The sequence below is a fragment of the Pteronotus mesoamericanus genome, unplaced genomic scaffold (assembly GCF_021234165.1).
Source record: "Pteronotus mesoamericanus isolate MK-2021 breed Mesoamerican mustached bat unplaced genomic scaffold, CSHL_Meso_final contig_177, whole genome shotgun sequence".
Lineage (NCBI taxonomy): Eukaryota > Metazoa > Chordata > Mammalia > Chiroptera > Mormoopidae > Pteronotus > Pteronotus mesoamericanus.
The window spans coordinates 405091-427767 of record NW_026555073.1 but is presented as its reverse complement, the minus strand read 5'-3'; positions in this window follow the sequence as shown (position 1 = coordinate 427767).

Here is a 22677-nt window from a genome sequence, read left to right as displayed (position 1 = left end):
ACCATGAAAAGGATACATGACAAATAATAGAGGCATATATTTCCATTTTACTCAAAAGACTGTGATCTCTTTGGGTCCGGAGACTGACACAACATACGATCAAGGATTGAGCAAGTGTTAGATAATTTAACTGTGCTAAAATATACATAACGTGTAATTTACTGTTTTACCATTTTAAGTGGAACAGTTGAGCAGTATTAAGTCCATTCACATTGTTGTGCAAGCTTTACCTACCACCATCCATTTTGAGATCTTTCTCATCATCCCAAACCGAAACAACATCCCCGTTCCCGCCCCCCCCCACCCCTGGGAGCCACTATTCTATTTTCTGTGTCTATGAACCTGACTCTTCTTGGTACGTTATATAAGTGGAATTATGCAACATTTGTCCTTTTGTGAGGTTTCTCAAACAATTAAGAATAGAGTTACCATAGGATCCATTGATCCCTTTTCTGGGTACCCTCTTGAAAAACTTGAAAACATTTGTTCACAAAGATTTCTGCACCCTTGTGTTCATTGCAGCGTTATTCACAGTGGCCAAGACATGGAGACAACCGAAGTGGCCTTCGATAGAGGGCTGGATAAAGGAGCTGTGGTCCAGCTATGCAACAGAACACTACTCAGCCATCAGAAAAGGTGAAACGCTGCCCTTAATAAGCAAATTAATAAGCAAACTAAGTCCGAGACAGAAAGTTAAGAACCTTATGATTTTACTCGGCTTAGTTTTCTACTATATTTTTATATTTATCTATACATATTTTTAAACACAATAGATATTGATCTGTTCACTGCGATTTGAATCTCACATATTTTCCTGAAGTTACATTTTGCTTTTCTGTTTGTTAGCAGTAATGTTTGTCATAGAAAATTTTTGTTTTAATTTATATTTACTCGAAGTAATCAACCTTTCATAATCTTTAGGTGTTATTACCATGCATAGAAAGACTTTTCCATCTACAACAATTACCCGAGTATCTCCTTTTGACCTCAATCTCAATTCCAGCATTCCGAAGATGTGGCAAAAACAAAGTGATGTTTCCAAGACTGTCGTCACAACACTCATTTTAACAGCAATAGAACTAAAGAAGTTAAGTGTTTGCCATTAGGGGTTTGGTTGGATGAACTAGTTTATTCACATATTAGATTATTACGGCACTGCAAAAATGGATGGGAACTGTCTCTACCACAGAAAATCCCCAAACAGCCAAAGCAGTCTTGAGAAAGAAAAACAAACTAGGAGGCATCACATGCCCTGTTTTCAAACTATATTACAAAGCCATAGTAATCAAAACAGTGTGGTATTGGCTTAAAAACAGACACATAGGTCAATGTAACAGAATATAATCCAGAAATAAACCCACGCTATTATGGCTTTACTGGACAACTACATGAAAAAGAATGAACCTGACCATACATAAAAATTATCTAAAAATGGATTAAAGACTTGACTATAAGACCTGACACTATACAATTAATACAAGAAAACGTGTAAAGTGCCTCGGCATCAGTCTTGGCAATGATTTTTTAATGTAACACCAAAAGCAAATGCAACAAAAGCAAAAATTAGCAAGTAGAACTACCTCAAACTGAACAGCTTCCGCACAGCAAAGGAAACCATCCAACAGTGAAAAGGCAACTTACTGAGTGTTTGCAAACTATATGTAGAGTTCATCTTAAATTCTTCCATTTTTGCAAATTTTAAAATCATGTTTATTTACATTCCAATTTTAATCCATCTGAAATTTATATTGGTGTAATATTTGAGGCTGAGATACAATTTAGGTATTTTTCCCCAGATGTCAACCCATTTGTCTAAACATCGTTTATTGTAGTGACCCATATTTTCCCCACTTATTTAAATGGCCACATTAATATTGAGGTTAAAATATTTATTTTGAAGAATCATTCAAATTTCCACTTCTGGCTCATAGAGTATCTAGTTCTGAAGTATTCTTTTCCCCATAAACTAGAGATAAAAGGAGACAGAAACCGGAGCTCTAGACTTTCTAGAGAACCAAACTAACTAGACTTTCCAGGGCTGGTTATCAGATAGAGGACAGTTAAAAAAAACAAAGCTGCACAGGCGACCCCTTGAGTCTTTCGCCTGTTTATTTACCTATTTTATTTTTATTGTGCCTAAGTACTAAGTCGTGCATTTGTGGAGGAGCACAGTGAAGAGTTCTCGAGGCTGAGCAACAATGCCAACTGAGGAAAGAATAAGTATCTGAGAAAAGAAAACTCCCAGAGAGCTGAGTGATTACCAGCTGCGGGGTGTGTGATTGTTTACCATTAAGCCCTGGCTGCTGTGGCTCCGTGGACTGAGTGCCAGCCTGTGAACCAAAGGGTGACCAGTTCAATTCCCAGTCAGGGCACAGGCCTGGGTTGGGAGCCAGGTCCCCAGAAGGGGGCGCACAAGAGGCAACCACTCCTGGATGTGTCTCTCCCTCTTTTTCTCCCTCCTTCCCGTCTCTCTAAAAATAAATAAATAAAATCTTTTTAGAAAAAAGAATGGAGAGACCTTTTTGAACACCCTGGGAGTTCAGTGGATACCTCAAAAGTCCACATTTTATGAATAGAACTAATCTAGTTCTAGAGTAAAGGCTACCATCGGCTCACCATAATAAGCTTTATAAACCAGCCTCAAAAGAGTAGCAGTGATCTGCAAATAAGTTAACTTCCTGCCAAAACAAAGCGATCATTCTGTTAATGAATAAAGATAATGAAGACAACAAAGCCCAGGCACTCAACTGTGAAACAGACTGTAATGTTCAACATACCAAAAAAAAAAAAAAAAAGTATTCGATAACAAAGCAGAAACAAATATGTGATCTGTAACAAGAAAAATTAATCAAAGGAAAGCAACCGAGATATGACAGAGACGGTGTAATTAGCAGATGAATACTTTCAAATGACTATTATGAATTTGTTTAGGGGTTAAAGGAAACCTTAAAAATAATGAGAGTACAAATAAGGAATTGACGTCAATGAAGAAATTAAAACTATAAATAATACCAAATAAAACTTCCAGGGCTAAAACATTCAATATCCAACTAGAAAAAATAACTGGGTGAACATAGTAACAGATTATATGTAGCAGAAGAAACATGAATAAAAGACAATAGAAACTATCTCAACTAGTGCATAACAAAAATTGATCTGGGAAATCCCCACGTATTTGGATAGTAAGCCACAAATTACTGAACAGTGCGTAGTTCAAAGAAGATATTAAAAGAGAAATTGAAAACTAATTCAGGAAAAAGAAGAGACAACTCACCAATACCTTCTCTCTAAAACCCGGCAATCCTCTCTCAGTCCTGCTGGTCAAAGTCATTTATTACGTCCAGTGTCCCCCAGTTAAATGCGTTTAACTACATTCAGCAAGTAAACCCTGAAAAGCAGCACATTCTACGTGCCTCCCTCCTTACAGCAGCTTTAAAGTTTCGGAGCACGTAAGGGACCGCCCATTTTGTTCAGAAGCCTGGAGAAGAGTGTCAGCTAGTTTTCCCTCCTGTTACATGCAATTCAGACAGCAGATGTCAGCTTCAAGGTTTCTAGAGTGAGACTTAGTCTACAAAGAGCTGCATTTTTCCATCCCATAGACATCCATCTTTCTGTCAACTCTCATTTTTCCTCAACCGGGTGCAGCCTAGTGCTAAGGAGACATTTGCACGGGGAAACCAGTCTTCATGAAAACACTGCATATTCTTAAGCCAGGGCGAGTATTTCAAGTTGATCCCAAGGACAACCGCGAAAGAGAAAGGCTTATCACTAAACCATCATCTGTTTACAAACAAACATTCAAATTCCTTTTACTTGTTTCATACTTGGACAAAGCACCTTTCCTGTATTTGTCTCTCAGAAGGGCAGCAGCTTGTCTCAGCAGCAGCAGCTTGTGGGAGAGAACTAGGTAGAGAACTCATTTAACTTAGAGGTTTGCGTAGTTATGGTGCTTGCTGTTTATGTACATTTGATCATAAGGTCTTCTCAGTACCTTGTGAAGAATGTTATCCTTTTTTCTTTTTTTAACAGTTGAGCAAACTGTGGCTTGGAAATGCTAAACAACTGCCCTTATGTTATTGGTAGCAAGTGCCAGAGCCTGGACTTGAGCCAAGTCTGCTAACTAACATTAAGTGTGTTGCTCTTTCTTTCTGCATTTTGCATTGTTTATTTTTTTGTCTCAATAAAATTTAAAAAATCTAGTGTCAAGTTTGAAATTCTTTATACTCCAGGAATATGTGGGTTATAAAAATAAAACTTCATCTGCCCTGGGTTCAACATTAAACAATGTATTTATTTACCAGTTATTTGAAGCTTATTTTCAAATTCCAAAACTCTTTTATCTAACCCCTTAACCTATTTATATCCCACTTCTAAGATTCACTGAAATTCCATGTTATTGTTCCCTAACAACTTATGGTCACAATAAGCTCTTTAAGTCCTAGATTATATATATTTTTTATTTTTCAGTTGGCATTTACTCATGAATTATCTTGTAATGCTTTGTAACTTCTCGTGCACGTTTTATATCCCCGCAAGACCGGAAGCTCCACAAGACCGGAAGCTCCAGCACAGGCAATAAAGTTGTCTGCAAAACTTTTAAAAGGACGTGACAATGAAGTGAATTGTTTTTAATGACCCCAAAAGATGAATTTCTCTGTGCACATCATGTCATAGCAATTATGCCCATATTCTGAGACATATATCATTTATAACACATCATCGTTCAGGGAGAAGATAGGGTTTGACTTAGCCTAAAGTAATGAATTTTTGGAAAACACACTAATTTACATTTTCACTTGCTAGTCACAGTGTGCTTTTTTTACAGTAAATTTTAATACTACTGGAAGTCCCCCTTCCTCACACACTCTTTAGGGTTGCTCAAGCTAACATAATAATGGATAAGTGTTATTTTGGTTATTATCATCATTATAATTGTTAGAGCTAGCATTTATTGACTGCTTTGTCTGCACATGCATATTATCTGATATAATCTTTGCAATAATCCAATGAAGAGCTACTATCATTATCCCCATATTAAAAATGAGATAATTAAGGCTCAAGAGAGGTTCAAGAACCAGGAAGGACTGGAGCCAGAATTCGAGCCCAGGAAACCTGAGGCAAGAGCGTCGGAGCTAGTGTTTCACCATCAAGCCCTTCAGCTGTTTTTAGTTCAGACATTTTCGGTTCAGCTCAGTATCCCTTAGGCTCTTGCACGAGTAAGTAGAGATTTATTGTCTTTTTTCCGTTCTTATATTTATCACCGTCACATCCCTCAGTTTAAGAAATCCTGATCATCAACATCCACTCCTGTTTCACTTGTCCTTATAAATACAACGATCTGGAGACGGAAGCCACGTTGATCAGGGGAACTAAACCACCAGCCGGTGCTGACCCTATGGACGCATCTTCTAGCTACAGATACGTCCCCGTGTGTGTTGGGCACGCGGTCCTGCCTGGAACATCCAGGGACAGATTTGACTCGTGCCGCTGACCCACGTGTCCTTACCAGCTAGGCTACCGGGCAAGAAAAGTTACTATTGGCAATACAGGCACCACACCATTTCGGCAGGCAAGACGCGACAGCATTTTCAGTGTATTAATTCTCTAGACCGAAAGCAAAATTAGACGTCAGGGGCCGCACGAACCCAGCAGCGCGGGCCTCTCCCTGCTTCCAGGGCGCCCTCGATCCATGCAAGGGACTCGAACAGGCAAAGGGGCTTTTCAGCAAAGACAAAGGACGAAGTAGGGGAAAGTCCAGAACATGGAGACTCGGGGGCAGCTCTGGGAGGGCAGGAGGTCGGCCCAGATGGCAGAAAGGGAAGGTTTTGCTTTCCCTCACTTGCACTCGTTCGGAGCCAGTATTCTTTGCAATGCAGTGGTTTTGGCATTTGACTTTCCAAATGCGCCTCCCTGGGTGCGGACCTCGGAAAGAAACACCGGAAAGTGCATCTGACGGAATCCACCGTGGAACCCAAGCCAGTGCGGTCACGGGACACCAGCCGGACCGCTTCACGGAATTAAAAGAAAAAATGAGGGGCTTTGTTTTTCCCTAAATGTACTAGAGTACAAGACAATCTTCGTTACTACATAAACTCGTCTCTAATATCCAGTCTCCCTTCGGGCTTCCCGTGACCTAATTATTCAAATCTGTACAATAGCACATTTTCTGAGATGAGTTTGGAAAATAGCGAGGAAAATATATGCACCAAATTATATTTTGGGGATTGTAAGCCTAGAGGAAGTGTTTGCATAACTTAATTGTGTCTTTTCAAAGCATATTCGTAGTATTATCTTATTTTCTATTATCTAAATGTATAATTACAACATGTTCATTCTAGATATATGGGTGTATTTTGAAAAGAATACCCAGATGAATACTAATCCCACAAATAGATAGTTGATAAGATTTTAAACTGGCAGAAGAGCTTATTTAAGCTCTTTTTCACAAACTAATGTCAATAGTTCTGTGTAAACGGCTTTTTTTTCCTTGTTAAAATGCCTGTAAGAGTGGCACTTCTCTTGTGAGGCATATCTAATAGTCTCTAAGGCAAAGGAGGAATTTTAGATTCATTTCTTCCAGAAATGCTTTCAAAATCACTTATTCAAAAGACAAATTTTGGTATCAAACCGTTTTATAAAACATTATCGGACTTTGTGTTATGAACTCACCTCCGGCTCTTCTTCAAAAAATAATTTTTTATTTAGCTAATTTTTGTCTGTGTCCCACAATTTCCAGAATGTGTGCCAATATGATAGAGAGGGTCTCTGTATCAGAGGGGGACGGGAATATTTGATACTGAACTCACCTCTTTCATCTCTCTCCTCGTCTCCCATCTCAGTGAGATCTCAGTGAGGCTGACCACGGCATCGCCTAGTTTTAGGAAAGAACAGGAGGTTCCAATATTTTGTTCTTCTACTGCAGCTGGTCACCTTGCACACCCTCTCTGTGTGTGTCTGCCACTCTGCGGATCACTGGTTTAAGTCCTTTGCATCGGGATTTCTGGCCACTTGCAGCCTGAGCAAGCACCTTGCACAGGTGGAGGATGGGAGGAGATTCTCTGAGACCCACCTGTTGCACGTTGTCTTCCTAGGTGGCTCGGTTCAGCCGGGGGCAGCTTTCTGTATTGACCTTGTGTTTCTTGTGGACAGAATCACACAGAGGTCAACACGAAACTGCATTATGCTCTAAGTGTTCCTAACTGTATCAATCGTGTTGGAAAGAATTCACAATTCAAAACAAATATAGCAGAACTGACTGCATTGGTCCCTTGCTTCTCTTTTTCTTAGTAAGTTTAGCTAGAGGTTCATCAATTTTATACATCTCATCAAAGAAAGAGCTATTGGTCTCAATGAATTTTCCATTCTTCTATTCTCTCCTCCATTCATTGTGCTCTTATCTTGAATATTTCCTTCTTCTGGTGACTCTGAGTTTAATTTTCTCTTCTTTTTGTAGCTTTCTAAGGTGGAGGTTTAATAATCAATTGCAGGTCATTTTCTTTCCTAATGTAAGTTTTTAGAGTTATATATTTCTCAATAAATACTACTGTAGCTGTATCTTCAAAATTCTCATGTTATGTTTTCATTATCATCTCAGAAATATTTTCTAAGACTCCTACACCCATAAAGATGGAGAGGACATAGGCTTTTCTATTCCTTCTATTCAGTACAGCTAAAAATCTTGTACATTATATTAAAAAAAGTAAGACTCTGAAAAGTAGAGCATGAACAGTAGACAGCCTAGGGACCTAGAGACCAGAGTAATGACAGGGTGCCAGGGGTGACACCCAAGGCTGAGTGGCGGTCGCGAACTCCCAGACCCCGCCCAATGGGCAGAGAAGGCCATTGGAGGCCAGCTGGGCGACCTAGACTCCCATCCCCACCTGTCGGCAAGAAGCCGCACGTTCTTTCCTTAAAGAGAAAGAAATGATTATTTTTTAATGGAATCTTAGAACAGAAAGGTGGAAGGAAGAACAATACAAAGAGCAAATATATGTTTGACAGTTGACGCAGAAATTGTCACACTGTAATTTCGTCCTCAATATACAGAGAGGGACTTCTTAAATGGAATATTTATTTAATATAACTGGAAAAGAACAAAAGACTGTAAAGAACGATAAGGTTCCCATACTTAATACTAACTAGCAAATGTTCACACCAGCAGACTAGGCATATACACACATATATATGCATATGTAAAATATACCTGAAGTAGTCCAGGAAAAAGCTATAACTACAGGTATCCATATTCATACATTAATATATAAATACTACATTAATACAGTAAAATACAGATTTTTATAAAAGCAAACATCTTCTGGATTTCTTTCCGTTTCCAAAACAACTAATGTGTGTGGCGCGTTCCCCTGGCAAACGCATCACAGCCTTTCCATGCGCGCATCTGCCCGGAGAGTGTTCTGCGCGCGAGTGCCGTCTGCAAAAGCTGGGAGAAGAAACCGAAACCGCGCTTCCCAGGCTACCACTCACGTGGACCTCCAGCAGGACACGACGAAGTTTCAGGCTCCGATGGGAAGATGCTACCGGGTCTTCCCTCATCCAGCACCCACTCGGCCCACGAGACACCGTTGCGGGCGGCACTGAGCAGCTCCAGCGCAGCAGCCAAGAGCCGGCGGGCTACACAGCTGGCTTCCTCTGGAAGGCTTGCCGGCTACCCTTTTTAATTAATTTAAGAATGCTGCCCTTTTTAACAAAGATAAATGTGAGCAGCTATTCTGGGAATGGCCTCTCTATTTACTTAAAAAGTCCAAGTTGTCCCTACAGCCTTGGTTCTGCTTGCAGTCAGAGAGTCATTTAATTTTTGGCAAAGGAAAAGGAAAGTAAGAGAATTTAGAACCTACTACTTGCAAAAAAAAAAAAAGAAAGAAAGAAAAAAGAAAGAAAGAAAGAAAGAAAAAAAGAAAAAAAAACAGTAGCAGGAGATAGCTGAATAAATCTTCTCATTGAATCCTTACCACCAATTCGAGAACATGACTAAGTACCATTGTTAATTATATTTTACAGATCAGAAACTCAAAGAAGTAAATTACCCAAGTTCACATAACTAGTTTTTAGTGGACTCAGGTATTGAATTTGGAGTTATTTTTCCTCTTGATTTCTTGGATGCATTTTACAGATTTCTCAAGCTTCTCTTAGAAGGCAGGGATGAACACTGTGTTCTGATTTGTTTAAAAGTTCATGAACTTTTTGTCAGTTTTCGACAACCACGTGACTAATTTCAGGAGGGCTCTTTTAAAATGCATATTATGAAAGAGGGTGTGAATTAATCCATTCTACATGTTATTTCTTATCATATAAATGATGTGAGAATAGAACGCTGAGCGATCTGAACCAAGGCAGGTCCAGATTGGGGACGGCACAGGGCAGAGAGGGAGGAAGTGAGAGGAATAAGAACACTGGGGTCAATATTTAGAAATAGCAGCATAACATATATAACACCAATTTCTATTATAGGCAATAGAACTTTATTAGAGCCTATGATTTTCCCCTTCTTTCCTGGTCACAAGACATTTTCAGCTAACATATAGCACCAGTGGCAGGCTCGGTGGGGCCACAACAGGCTGGGAGTTCTTACTGGATTTTGTAAAAATTGCTTATGAAGAGGTGATTGCAGGAGACTCCTTTGAACGGCCGCTTTCAACGGACAGTGAGCCTCGTTCAATGAGGAGCGGGGCTCTTATTCGGTCTTTGAGGGCAACCAGCAAACACCTTGGGTTGGCGCTGTAAGTGAATGCGGCCTGGACGTCCTCACAGGAGGCTCGTGATTGCTTTTTCTTCAATGTTATTTTCTAGGAAAAGAATCGTTCTGCAATTCCCCCAGTATCATTTAAAGTGCTGGGTTAAGAGTCTATAACTAACCGAATCTGACTGCAGAGTTAATCTTAAGCAATAATTTCTCTAGCTACCAGTGGGATTTTGCACTTGAAGTTATCATTAAAGACTTCCTTTGTTCAAAGCCTGAGAACTGGTAGAATTGTAGGCGTTGTAAAGATTTTTCAGGAGGTGAGAGAAAGAGCTGATCAAATTGTTTTTCATGGTGCTATATACTGAGAGCTGCCCTGGTCGAAGTGGCTCTGCAGCTCATCAGGGGTTTTTTCCCTTTTTGGCTTTGTTGTTTTATTTTTATAAATCATTTTCTTCAGGTATGATTAACAAAAAAGCCTGCACACACTCAATATACGCAGCCTGAGAAGTTCCAGGATGACGCGCCCCTGTAGAACCATCAGCCATAAACACGGTCAGCAACTTCAACACATTTGGACTTGGGTGTGTTCTGACCTCATCGGAAACCATTCAAAGACTTGCGTTATAATTATATCTACATCTTCTCATTCAATATAAAAGGAAAATATCTGACAAACGTTAGTACTTTTTCATTTTTTTATATAGTGTGTTTATTATGAAAATATTTTAGAAGCACAATGCGAATAGTGTGCATTCCAGAAGCAATCCTGCGCATTCCAGGGCCACTGAAATGGTAATTCTTAAATGCATTGCACTCTTTTAACTTGATTAGAGTAGAATTGCGATTCTTTCTAAATGATTCCTGGCATTTGGGCCTATTCTAACTGCAAAATCATTATCACAAATGCAAACTGCTATATCAAGTGTGCATATTACCTACCTCGCTAATTCCTCTCTCACTCAACCTGTGATTTTTCAGACTGACACTGAGGTCTCAATGACTGTAATGATGCAGCATGTCCCTGGTTTTGGTTTCTGATTCCTGTAAAAGACTTGCAGGGGTGTCCAACCTGTGGCCTGTGGGCCAGACACGGCCCAGGATGGCGTGAATGCGGCCCAATGCAAGGTGGTGCATTTACTTAAAAAGTGACGAGATTTTTTTGGGTGATGACGTGTCGCCATGTATTTAATGTGTGGCCCGGGATGACAACTCTTCTTCCAGTGTGGCCCAGAGATGCCACAGGGTTGGACCCTCCCGCATGGAATGCAGGACACGAGAAGCGACATATTTATCACTTATTTAATAAATGCTAAACAAGGTAAACATACAAATTAGAAAGCATGCATGTGAATGTTACCTTTTTACCTCCTCTCCTCTCTTAGCTTCAGCACAAGCAGTGCACAGGTTTCTCAGCTCCAGGCTTCCATTCCTTTGTGCTTTGACCTTCCCAACTGCAAAGGAGAAACCTAAGGGAAAGGGGTTGGTACACACAGCGTGGCGACTGCGGTCAGGCTGCTGAACTGATTCCCTGTCTAAAACCAGAAACCAGGAAAAAGTTGTCGCATGTGCAACCCTAAATGTGGACAGGGAATATTCTGTTTTCTGGCCCCCAAACAATGCGTGAAAAATCAACTATTCTTCCTGCAATGTCACTGTAAAGAAGTCACCTGCAGATGATGACCATTTGTGGCTGAGTGTCCCCACCACTTGCTGATGTGGAAACCCTGGGCCAAGAAACTAAGAAAATCAGTACCATGAGGATGAGTTTATGACCAAAACTTATGAAATACCCAAATAGTCCACCATCACAATAGAACGTTATCACTTGTAACAAATAGAAGAGCTCATGCTAAATAAAATAAAAATAACCCAAACGTGTTCTTTCATAGTCCCATGTCAACGTGGAGACCAAAACAATTTCCTCCAGTTTGAAGACTTCTATAATCTGATTTCAAGTCTAACTAAGGTTTTCTTATTGTCAGAAGTCTGAGGCCAAGTCAGAGCGAAAACCTCAAGAATGCTCTGAATTTCTGCTTTTTATCCTCATCTGGCTTCTAAATAAACTTTCTGAGTTTCAGACGTTTTTGGGAAACTGATATAAGTTATGACCCATTTTCCTAGAAAAATACTCAGGTGTTCCCCACAACATCACGCTGCTCACAGCTTACCCCGCATCCATTATTTTACGCCCGTGCATGCATGGAAGCCATGTTAACAATATTCGGTGTTTGATAAAGGGGAAGAATTTGCAATCGCATGGGGAGATTTACATCCCAGCTCTTCCTTGCTTTCCTCTGTGTTGGGTTTTGGTACAATGTGTCCTCTGTGCTCACACCTTTTCATAGGCCATAACATTTTGCAATACTATTAACTTATATTCTGCCAGGCACTGAGAGTAAGAGACTCAAGCTAATTCACCTAAATTATCGAACCGTAAATATATATGATAAGATAAAGTAAAATTTACTATTGGGATACTATTAAGACAATGATAAGAAAGCAATAAGATAAATCGGAAATCAGGTTCACATATAAATATATGTTAAAATTCCCTGGTATATTTTTTTTAAAATAGGCTGCAAACATGGCTTAAACTTCCTAGCAGCAATTGAAAAGCATATGTTCTAATACAGCTTGATCCAGGGATATATCTTAATGTACCACACACAAGGATCAGAGAACTGTTTCCGTAACAGCCAGCAGATAGTAAATATTTTAAACCGTTGAAAGCCACGTGGCTTCCCACCTATATGCTCTTCGCTATTTATGTTTGTTTTGCTTTTGTTTTTGTTTTACAGCCTTGAAAATGGTAAAAATCTGTCTTTATTTCTGGGCCACACGCACACGGGTCATGGGCCGGATCTGGCTCATGCCATAAATTCACCAACCTCTGGTATAAAATAATCAATAGATTAAACAGTCTTCAAACACTCTTGCCTAAACTCAACACTATTTCATTAAATCCCCTCAACAAAAGGAAAAGGAAAGTGTTACCACATAATAAAGTCCACGGCCAAACCCACGGCCCCCACCGGAAACTTTTCCTCGGAGCTCAGGAAGGACTAAGTGGGTCATAGGAAGGACTATGCCCAGAAATCCTCGGCATCCAAATCCGAAAGAAAGAAGTAAAACTCTCCCTGTTGGCAAATGATCTTAATTTTTTATTTTAATTGAATTTATTGGAGTGACATTGGTTAATAAAATTATACAGGTTTCAGGGGTACAATCCTATGATTCAGCATCTGTATGTTGTATTGTCACCGCCCCCGTCACGTTCCTTCTGTCACCATTTACCCTCTTCTACCTGCTGATCACCAGCTTAGAGATCATTTTCACCCCCTTACATAGGCCAATATAATTCTTCCCTTATAATTTACACTAATCAATTTGTAGATTGCTGATGGGAGAATCTTTAAAAGAACTGAGATGTCAACTTTTTAGGCCTTGGGCATAGATGAACAGGAGGAGTATCTGCAGAGAAAAGCAGGAGAACTTGCAGACGAATGACCGAAGGAGTGAGTTATAAGACTGGCAAAGGTGAGGGACAGACTGTCATGCGTTTGTAGGGACGGTCATCGTTGAGACGACATCGATGGCAACCAACCTATAATTGCACCCAAAGACTTTCAAAGACTTTATTCTATAGATATAGTGACGGGTTTGCCATAGCTGCATAGGCAGTAAGTTCATAGCAATGGGAAAATGTGAAAGGAAAAATTAAAAACTTAGTGATGCTATTGAATGAGGAAGGTGTTACGTGAAAGGACCAGGTGAGAGTTTGCCTCCTTGTCACCATTGCTACAAATTAAATGGTCACAGCTTTGGTTACAATGAAATGTTTTTGAAAAGTCATTGCTTTAGAACCTTGCCCTGTGAATATCTGTAATATTTTGTTGTGAAGTGTTTTGATTTTCATTTATAAAATGCTTAGTTACATATTTTGTAACTAAGCATTTTTATTATTAATCTAGGCGAACGTTTAACATTATTCACTATAGCTTACACAAAACTGTGTATGAAAATGACCAATTTGATATAGCAATGTCACATTTTTGATTTTGTGGTAAATGCAAATTTAACATTTCTAATATACAGGATTGGGCAGAAATAGGTTTACAGTTGTTCCTATGGAAAATAATACAATAATTAAAAAATAATAATACAGCTCTTAACGCTGTGACCTAAGATTGAAATTCTCTACAGGATGTGATAGACACTCAGTAGTGCTATGGTTTCCTGAGGAGATATAAAATTAAAAAAAAATAATAATAATACAAGAATAAATTCTCCCCTCTGAGTCCACCAACAGCCTGCCAGTGAGATTAAAAATAGATTCAAAGATAATGCAATGCAATAGGAGGTGCACGAATTTGGGCTTTGGAGTCCCTTCGATCTGAGTCTGAATATTATTTCCACCAGTCACCGTATGACATTGGACAAGATACATTGTCTGAGTCTTAGTTTCCTCACCTATTACATAAAAATAATAGAAATGAATAGGTGATCACATGGAGGGTTATCAGTGGTGAGGGGGCGGGGGAGAATGGGGGGGAAAGGTACAGGGAAAAGAAGCATAATTGGTGGGTACAAAACAGACAAAGGGAAGAATAGTATAGGAAATGGAGAAGCTAAGAACGCGTATGCACGACTCATGGACATGAACTAAAGGTACAGGGTAGGGAGGGTGCAGCGTGGAGGAAGTTAAAGGGAAGAAAAAATTGGACTACAGTAAAAGCATTATCAATAACATATACTTAAAAAATGAACAGGTGATCAATAATTGTTAATTTTCTTGTCAAAGTGCCCTTACCACTGTGAGGTAGTAGCAGAACAAAAATAATTTCTCAAGTAGTTTATTTTCGTTCCAACATGGCTGCAGATTTTAGTTTAAATTTTAGTTTAATTTAAGTCACTTCAAATTGCAGATTCAGGAAATCTTAGATACCAGGTAAAGAGACAGGAGGAAAAATCTAGAGAACCCAGTTCCTTAGCTGCAACATATCTTTCCTGTACAGCAGAGAAATATAGTCAGAAAAGCAAAAAAAAAAAAAAAAAAAAAAAATCTTTTCTTAGCATTTTACTAACTAGGCTCAAAATAGTCATTAAAAGGAAAAAACCCCCACAGCCTCCCTTTTAATTAACTAGCTTGAAAAGCAAGCTTACTAATTGGTTTAAAAATAAGTACAGTCTACATATGACATTTTCAAGACCGTGGTACATATTATTCAGAATGATTATATGTTTACATTTTTAAACTTCACTTCTTTTGACATCAAGACACGTTTGTAGAGATGAGTTTTTCTTTTTATTCAAAATAATCATAGGATCTATGGTAAAAACGTCGCTTAAGATATACTCATGGTATACCTTAAAATGAAGTGTTATATTACTTTCTCAGCAGCATGCCTTTAGTCAAATAAAGATGCTAATCACATATGCCTTTGGCATTTAGTTTGTAGTATACCCTGGACACGTTTCTGAAGTATCAGAAGGCTTTCGATGAATCTATTGGTTTAAGATGACTATAGAAAAAACAGCTGTTTTCTATCATTTCCTCTCACCCACTGCAATATTAGAGTCAATTTTGTTTCCATCCTATGCCTGACTGAGATAAAGTTAGAGCTAATAATGCAAGTTTAAACCATGTGAAACAGTTTGAAAACCGCGCATGCTCTAAGTGTGACACATGACTTGTCTGAAGTGATGCTCTAGCCGTCTGCACTCAAAAGTTTTGATCTGGGGTGAAAAAGAACAGTGTCATTATTTCTCTTTTAAAAATGACCTTTTTCAGGTTATAGACTACTTTGATTTTTCGAGTGCAAAAAATTTCAAATATTCAAATGAACACCAAGTCCCTAAAGGCCTTGGGATCAACTCAAGATGAAGAACCATAATAGTAAGATGGATAGAGTCACTGTCTTGATCTTTCGGAAATGACTAAAATAAGGCAGATGTCACTTAAGGATGTCACTTAGGTTTTGCTTCAGTGTTTGAAAGATAAGGTTTACAGTGTGACTCTTTCTTGATTGTTCAAGGTAATTATTTAAGCATCTTCCCCTATATTTTGTCCACTTATGATTATTACCTGCACCAGAGGACAGACTGGAGTGGCGAGAAGTGGTCAGCATGAAATGGAACAGTTTCGGGAGCGGTTCCTTGAACCCTTTAGAACCTTTTTTCAAAAGTCTCTCAGCCTTGACTGCACATTGGAACCGATTGGGGAGGCCAATGACATCCATTTCTACGGGGGAAGCCAATGTGCAGCCAACTGAGAATCTTTTACCGGTTGCAAGTGGCCAACTCCTTTCATTTAAAATTGTCTTGTATATTTTTACAGCTGCCATCCAAATGATGATTTCTCTAATGGTCAAACAATTATCGATAACCTTAGATGAAGCTATAAATGACACTTCTGCAGCTCAACACACATGTTTAATTCCTTTGGTTCAAGAGCTAATGCACAAACGAATGATTTTAGATTCATGATGGCGTCTGGTGTTGCATTCAGGTCATTACTACTGGCCAGCAAGCGATCATTCTCTGAATTAAAGGAGTTGGCCACTTGAGAGCTGTTTTCTTGGTCCAGATTTGTTCATTGGACAAATGATGATGACAAAGCACGTCATGTTATCATTTAACTCTTATTTTCCCACGTGTTGTCTCTCAGAGCTTCCCAGCCCAGAGCATAAGCCCAAAAAGCCACGGACTCGCTTTCACTAAGATGATATTTGCGAACTACCTGTGTGTTGTTCTCTTCTGCAATAATAAAACTGCTTCCTTACATAATAATGTTTCTTCATTTGAAAAGCACTTCGCTGCTTTGTCTTGTGCATAGCACTTATAATACCTGGAATTTTTAAAAAGATTTTATTTATTTATTTTTAGAGAGAGGGAAAGGGAGGGAGAAAGAGAGGGAGAGCAACATCAGCGTGTGGTTGCCTCTTGCACAGCCCCTCCTGGGCACCCGGCCTGCTACCTAGGAATGTGCCCTGATTGGGAGTCAAACCGGCGACCCTCAGATTCACAGACCGGCGCTCAATCTGTTGAGCCATGCCAGACAGGGCTATACCTAAAACATTTTTAATTTGTTAGCCTGTTACTTATTCTTTGTCTCTTCTCCCTAGGATATAATTGCATTAAGGCAAGATCCTCAAATATTTTACTCATGTCTGTGCCTCCAGCACAGTACAGTGTCTGACATCTGGGGCCCCACTAAAAACATGCTTCCTAAAATGTGGGACCATGGAGTTCCAAGGGCCTGCATGTAGTAAGTGGGCAATAAAGACTGAATGAATAAAGTAAGGCTTAAATTAGAAAGACATTGTTTTTCTGCAAATAGTTTCTTTGTATGGGGATTTATGTAGATTTTAGGAGATTTATGTATATAAAATATATTTATATTTTATATAAACATATAAATGTATAATACATAAATATTATATATGTATATACTTAATATTTATATACAATCTTGAGAGAGAGAGAGAGAGAGAGAGAGACTTGGTAACATTCTGAAGTCATAACTATCACCAAATGAACAACTGTTAGAAATGCCAAAAAACAAACCAAAACTCCAAAATAGAAAAAGAAGTGGAATTTCTTATAGAGCAAGGGAAGTGAATAAGTTAAATGTGAATGTACTGGGAGGGCCCCAGTGGCACAATCAGTCAGAGGAACACAGTCACCCTGACTGGTGCAGCTCAGTGGACTGAGTGCCGGCCTGTGAACCAAAGGGTCGCCGGTTGGGTGCCCAGGCAGGGCACAGGCCTGGGTTGTGGGCCAGGTCCCCAGCAGGGGGCGCGCGAGAGGCAGCCACACAGGGATGTTTCTCTCCCTTTCTCCCTCCCTTCCCCTCTCTCTAAAAATAATAAAATAAAATCTTACAAAAAAGAAAAGGAAGAAGGTCAATAAAGTGGTTTAAGCACTTACAGGGTAGCTACAGGAGACAGAGGTTAGGGGAATCTGACTGATAAAACAGTGAGTGAATTACAGTGAATCCTCTACCCAGTACTGTAATAATTCTGACTGTGTCAGTGACTGAAAATAACTTCCCAGGCTGATCCGATCGTAAAATTTTAACTGTGTGGGTCATGGTGGGTAGTCACGCCCCAGGCCCATAACTTTTCTCCTGCATCTAGGATAACACATGTCTGAAATGCCAGAGGTAACCTTCAAGGGACTACATGATCTTGTTGCCCATATACCATCCTTATTTACTGTAAATGTTTGCTTCATTTTATGTTTTATCCAGTCACAGAGCCTTCCTTGCCTTGCTTTCTTCTCCTTCCTACTCTACCACCAATTTCATGTAAATTTCCTTATATTCCATCCTTTGGTTCCAAATGTGTAAGAACTACCACTGAGCATTTGAAATCTTTCTTCTGGGTATGTCCTCAGTTTGGCTCAAGTAAACTCATAAAATTGTCTACAGGTATGGACAGTCTCAGATCTATAGAGTCAATAAATTTATTAGATGTATAGAATAAAAGATAGTGGTAAAACCAAGGCAACAGGCCATTTCCTTGCCATGTGAAAGCCATTTATTTCAAAAACAATACAAGAGGCCCAAAATTAAGCTGCTTATGGAGCCCTTAACTTCCTTGTTCCTGCCCCTTCTGCCTAGAAAAGTCTCTCATTTTGCACAGCTCCTTGGAGCTCCTTCCTGTCTTCTAGATTGGGTTCTGCTTAATTGGTGAATTATTCAATCAGGACAATAGATTTTAAAAATTTGGTAAACAATACAACATACAGATGTATTGTAGAACTGTATATCTGAATCCTGTATAATTTTATTAACAATGTGATCCCAGTAAATTCAATAAAAATTAAATAGAAAGATAAACCTAAAACATTACTCAGTTGAATTTTGTTTTTTAACTGTAGTACACTCGTGTACATAATTATAAAAAAGCTGTTTCAAATATCATGCACTTCATATTATACTAAGTCAAGCTGATACAAGGTGTAAACCTCTCTGATAAAAATTGCAATGGTAACAAAGATGAACAGTAATCAGCAGGAGAGCCCAACATAGAAACTCTTCAATAAATTTAACATGTAATATGCCAACTGATGGGGCCAAAATCAGAAAATCTCCCTTCTCCCCTAAGTCAGGTCCTAAAGCCTTATGTGAACCCAGTGTCTTTATCTGCATGAACAAAGGGAATCCAAACAAACTGGCTTTGGTAATGTTCCCCAAACTGGTATATACTTATTTCATACTTCTAAGCATATCACATTCCTCAACAAGTGTCTGTAATGCTAAGGTTTACCTGTGTCTTTGGGCTTTTGTTTCCTTACAAAGATTCCTGTGTCACATAAAACTTACAATAAATAGATGTGTGCTTTTTTTTTTTTTTTTTGGCTAGTCTTTGCCACTTTTATTTTCACTCATAAGGAAGGTGCCCGTGGCTGGTTTCCCTTAACATCCTGAATCTTTGCAACTATTAGCTTTGGAGGTTAGCGAATGTCTTCGGAGAATTCTTAAAGTGCTCTGGTCATGCACGTAGACACTGACACCAGGCGCCTCAGGTTCCAGTCCCAGCTCAGCCACTTACTGGCTGTGGGTCTCTAGGGAAGGAACCTCAAAGTCCCCGTGACTTAATTTCCTTTGTGTAAAATGGAGGCAATGCTGAATATCTGGCACATGGGCACGAACAGAGTAGGAACGGTACGCCAGGAATGGAATGATACATGCAGCTCGGTTCTTCTCCTCAACACAGTAAAAAGTTACAGATCAGCGAGAAAGAAGTAGGCGAGTAAGAGATTAGCTGCGTGCAAGGGAGAAAACGGGCCATGGGCCATAGAAGCAGCAACAGGAAATCAGAGCAAAGGGACCTTAGTGTTTCCAAACAGCAAGCGGGGCCCTGCTCAGGCAGGAGGTGGAATAGGAAACCCTGAGACTGCGGCTGTCCTTGGTGAGCGTCCTGGTTTCAGAGAGTCGCCCTGTGACTAATAATTAGCCCTGTGGTTTTGTCGCAGAGTGGGCAGCCAAGGGTTGGGGGACTGTGGGAAAGTGCATGTAAAGCCTGTAGCCCATGAATAGAAGGGAGCCATCCTCTGGCCACGGACGGCCTGTTCGTATTTCTTGGGACGTGTACTTTCTTAAATAAATTTCCCACTTGCTTTGCTTTACACTATCTCTGCGGTCAGCCCAGTTCTTTGTTGACAGCCACCAAGAACCTGGACTCCATCTCCATCTGCAACTTGGCCAGTCCTTCCAAGCCCTGGGGTTTGCCTCTTCTTGGAGTCTTTCCCTTCCCAGACCCGTTGCCTTTCACCTGCCAGGCATTTCGAAGAGGCCAACGCCTCAAGAGCAAGTGCAGAAAATGTCCCAGAGTCCCACCCTTGGCCTCCACCAGCCATAGGCAGCTAGAGTCACCACTGGCTGACCCCAAACAGCAACTGGGGCCCTGCTAAATTCCGGAGGCAGAGGTTTGGGGAGAAAGGAAAGGAGTCTTTATTCAAAAGCTACACAATTTTGGAATAAGAGCTGTCCACATGCATTCGTCATTTAAGCCTATCAACTAAGGCTGAAATCTTTTTAAGTGCTAAATTCCAGTTTTAATTACTGAGGCCTATCCATTAAGGCTAAAGTCTTTAGCTCCTGCATTCTCCTATCATTCGCTCTGTTAGTTTTAATTATCTTTTCTCTATAGGGTTAGTTACAGACTAAAACAACGTAAGACACAGAAGCTGCCCAATGCTGGAAGGAGGGCAGGCGTCTGCCTCAGAGCCCGTCCCCTGCAGGACCCCCAAAGAGGAAACCCCTGCCCCCCTCGGCCAGGCCAGCCCCACCCTAGGCTGTGCCCGGAGTTCCTTCTGCCAGCCAAAATACCGTCCTGTGGGGCACGCAGGCAGCTGCGGCTCCATCACCCAGGCATCCTCGGGGAAGAGAACGAGAACAAGTCTCTCTGAGAGCCAGCCTCTGCCCTCCTTGCGTCTAAATCATCGGGCCTGTAGTTCCCTGCGCTCTGGAGGCGTCCCTCTTCTCAGCCAGTCTGTCCTAGACTGTTTATCACCGCCTCGGGCAGCCCCCTTCTGTGTGATCTGATCCGATCTCTCTGGATCATTAGGGACAAGATTAGGGGGTCGCCCCGGGACAAGCCGTCGCCGCCCACTGCCTTACCGTTTAGGAGACGCCTGTCGCCAGGGGAGAAGGGGGGGACGGCAGCAGGGGACACCGAGTGGCACGGCCTGCGCCCCACGAGGAGCGCGGATGGGCTGGGCCCTCCGTCCTGGGGCCTCTCTCTCTCTCTCTCTCTCTCTCTCTCTCTCTCTCTGTCTCTCGGGCGGGAATCGGAGGGGGCTCAGGGGGCTTCAGCAGGACCCCGGTCGGTCCGCTCTCCGGGCGCGCCCTGTCAGCGCCCCGGTCCCCCGCGACGGGTCAGTGGCAGGATGGGGAAGGGTCTTCGGGGTCAACTCGTTGTCCCTGCCCCGTGCCCCCGCCTGGTTTCTTCCATGAAACTGGACCCTGGTCCCAGAAAGGTTGGGGACCACTGGTTTAGAGCCCTTTAGAGGAGGAACAGGGGGCCAGAGACAAGCTTCCTGTAACTCCCATACAGGGACAGGAGACGCGGGACAGGCTCGGATAGGTCAGCTCTTTGGGCCGCCTGCTCGATTGTTTTGCTTTGTTTGCTGAATAAACTCGCAATTTGAGTTCCTGGCTCTGAATCTTTCGGAGCCTGAAGGACTGAGGCCTAACTCTGCCTCCCTAGAGGATTAAATGGAACGGTGCTCGGCTCATAGTGAGGGACAGGCAAGTATTATTCATATGGAGGTTTGGGAACAAAATATTGGTAAGTCCTTTAGCATCTTCTCGTCTGGGAAGCTCTTTATCTGCCTTTCCATTCTCAGTGATAGCCCTGCTGCGGACAGCAATCTAGCTTGTGGGTCCTTGCTTGTCATCACACCAAGATGGGCCTCGGTGATATGCAGATCGGTTTGAGCTAACCGCACCTTCAGCCAAAGCTCAGGAGGAAACTCTGCCTTCTTACTATTCTGCCTCATCACTGCTCTTAGTTCTTGAGATTTCTCCCCTCTCTGCAATGGCACCTCTGTCGTTCTTAGGTTTTCCCTCCCTTCAGGTTTTCCCTCCGAACTGCATCTTGGGAGCCCACTGGGATGGGGTGAGAAAGGGAGGCATGGGGGTTGTACAGGAAGGTATTGCCTGATTCTGCATGTTTTAAATGTCGTTATTTTCTTTAAAAATTTTTTTAATTGTTCAGCTACAGCCGTCTCCGTTCCCCCCCATGAGTGTCCCCTGCCCGCCCCGCCCCCACCTCCCACATTCCATCCCCCGCACCCCCTGCCGTTGTCCTGGTCCGCGGGCCCTTTATACCTGCTCTTGACTCGCCCCTTCCCCTTAAGGCCCCCCTTCTCCCCTCCCCTGCCCCTCTGGGCACTATCAGTTTGTTCTTTATTTCCATGTCTCTGGTTCTATTGAATGTGGTTCTTTTCTCTTGCTATTCTGTCTTATGTCGATTTGATTGTCAGACCAGCCAGAAGAACCTTGACAGTGGAGAAAAGTTTGTTCCTCTCCGACAGAGAAAAACAACCCCAGACTGGTTATTTACCTGTTTATTGGCTAACGCTTATTACAGGACTTCCTGAACTGGCTCTTTCGGGATTCCCTTCCCCTTGTGTTTTGAAAACACTTTCTGATAACGTGCCTACCGGGATGCCTTGGCCTTGTGTTCTCCCCCCGGACACCCCATCCTCAGTCGCCCTTCCTGCCTCCACTGCAAACCCTTCTCTAGCTTGTGAACAATTCATAACTGCTCAGTTTTTGAAGGACCAACGGAGGCCATACCAGAGACTTTATTACTACACTCAGGAGATAAGCTCTTCACTGGAATAAGAAACCTAAGTAGTTAAGCAGTTAATCACTTAAGTGTTTAAATTCCTCATTCTAGGACAGAATGTTGGCTTTGCACTGACAGAAGTGGGAAGCTATTAAAATGTTTATCCCAAAACAG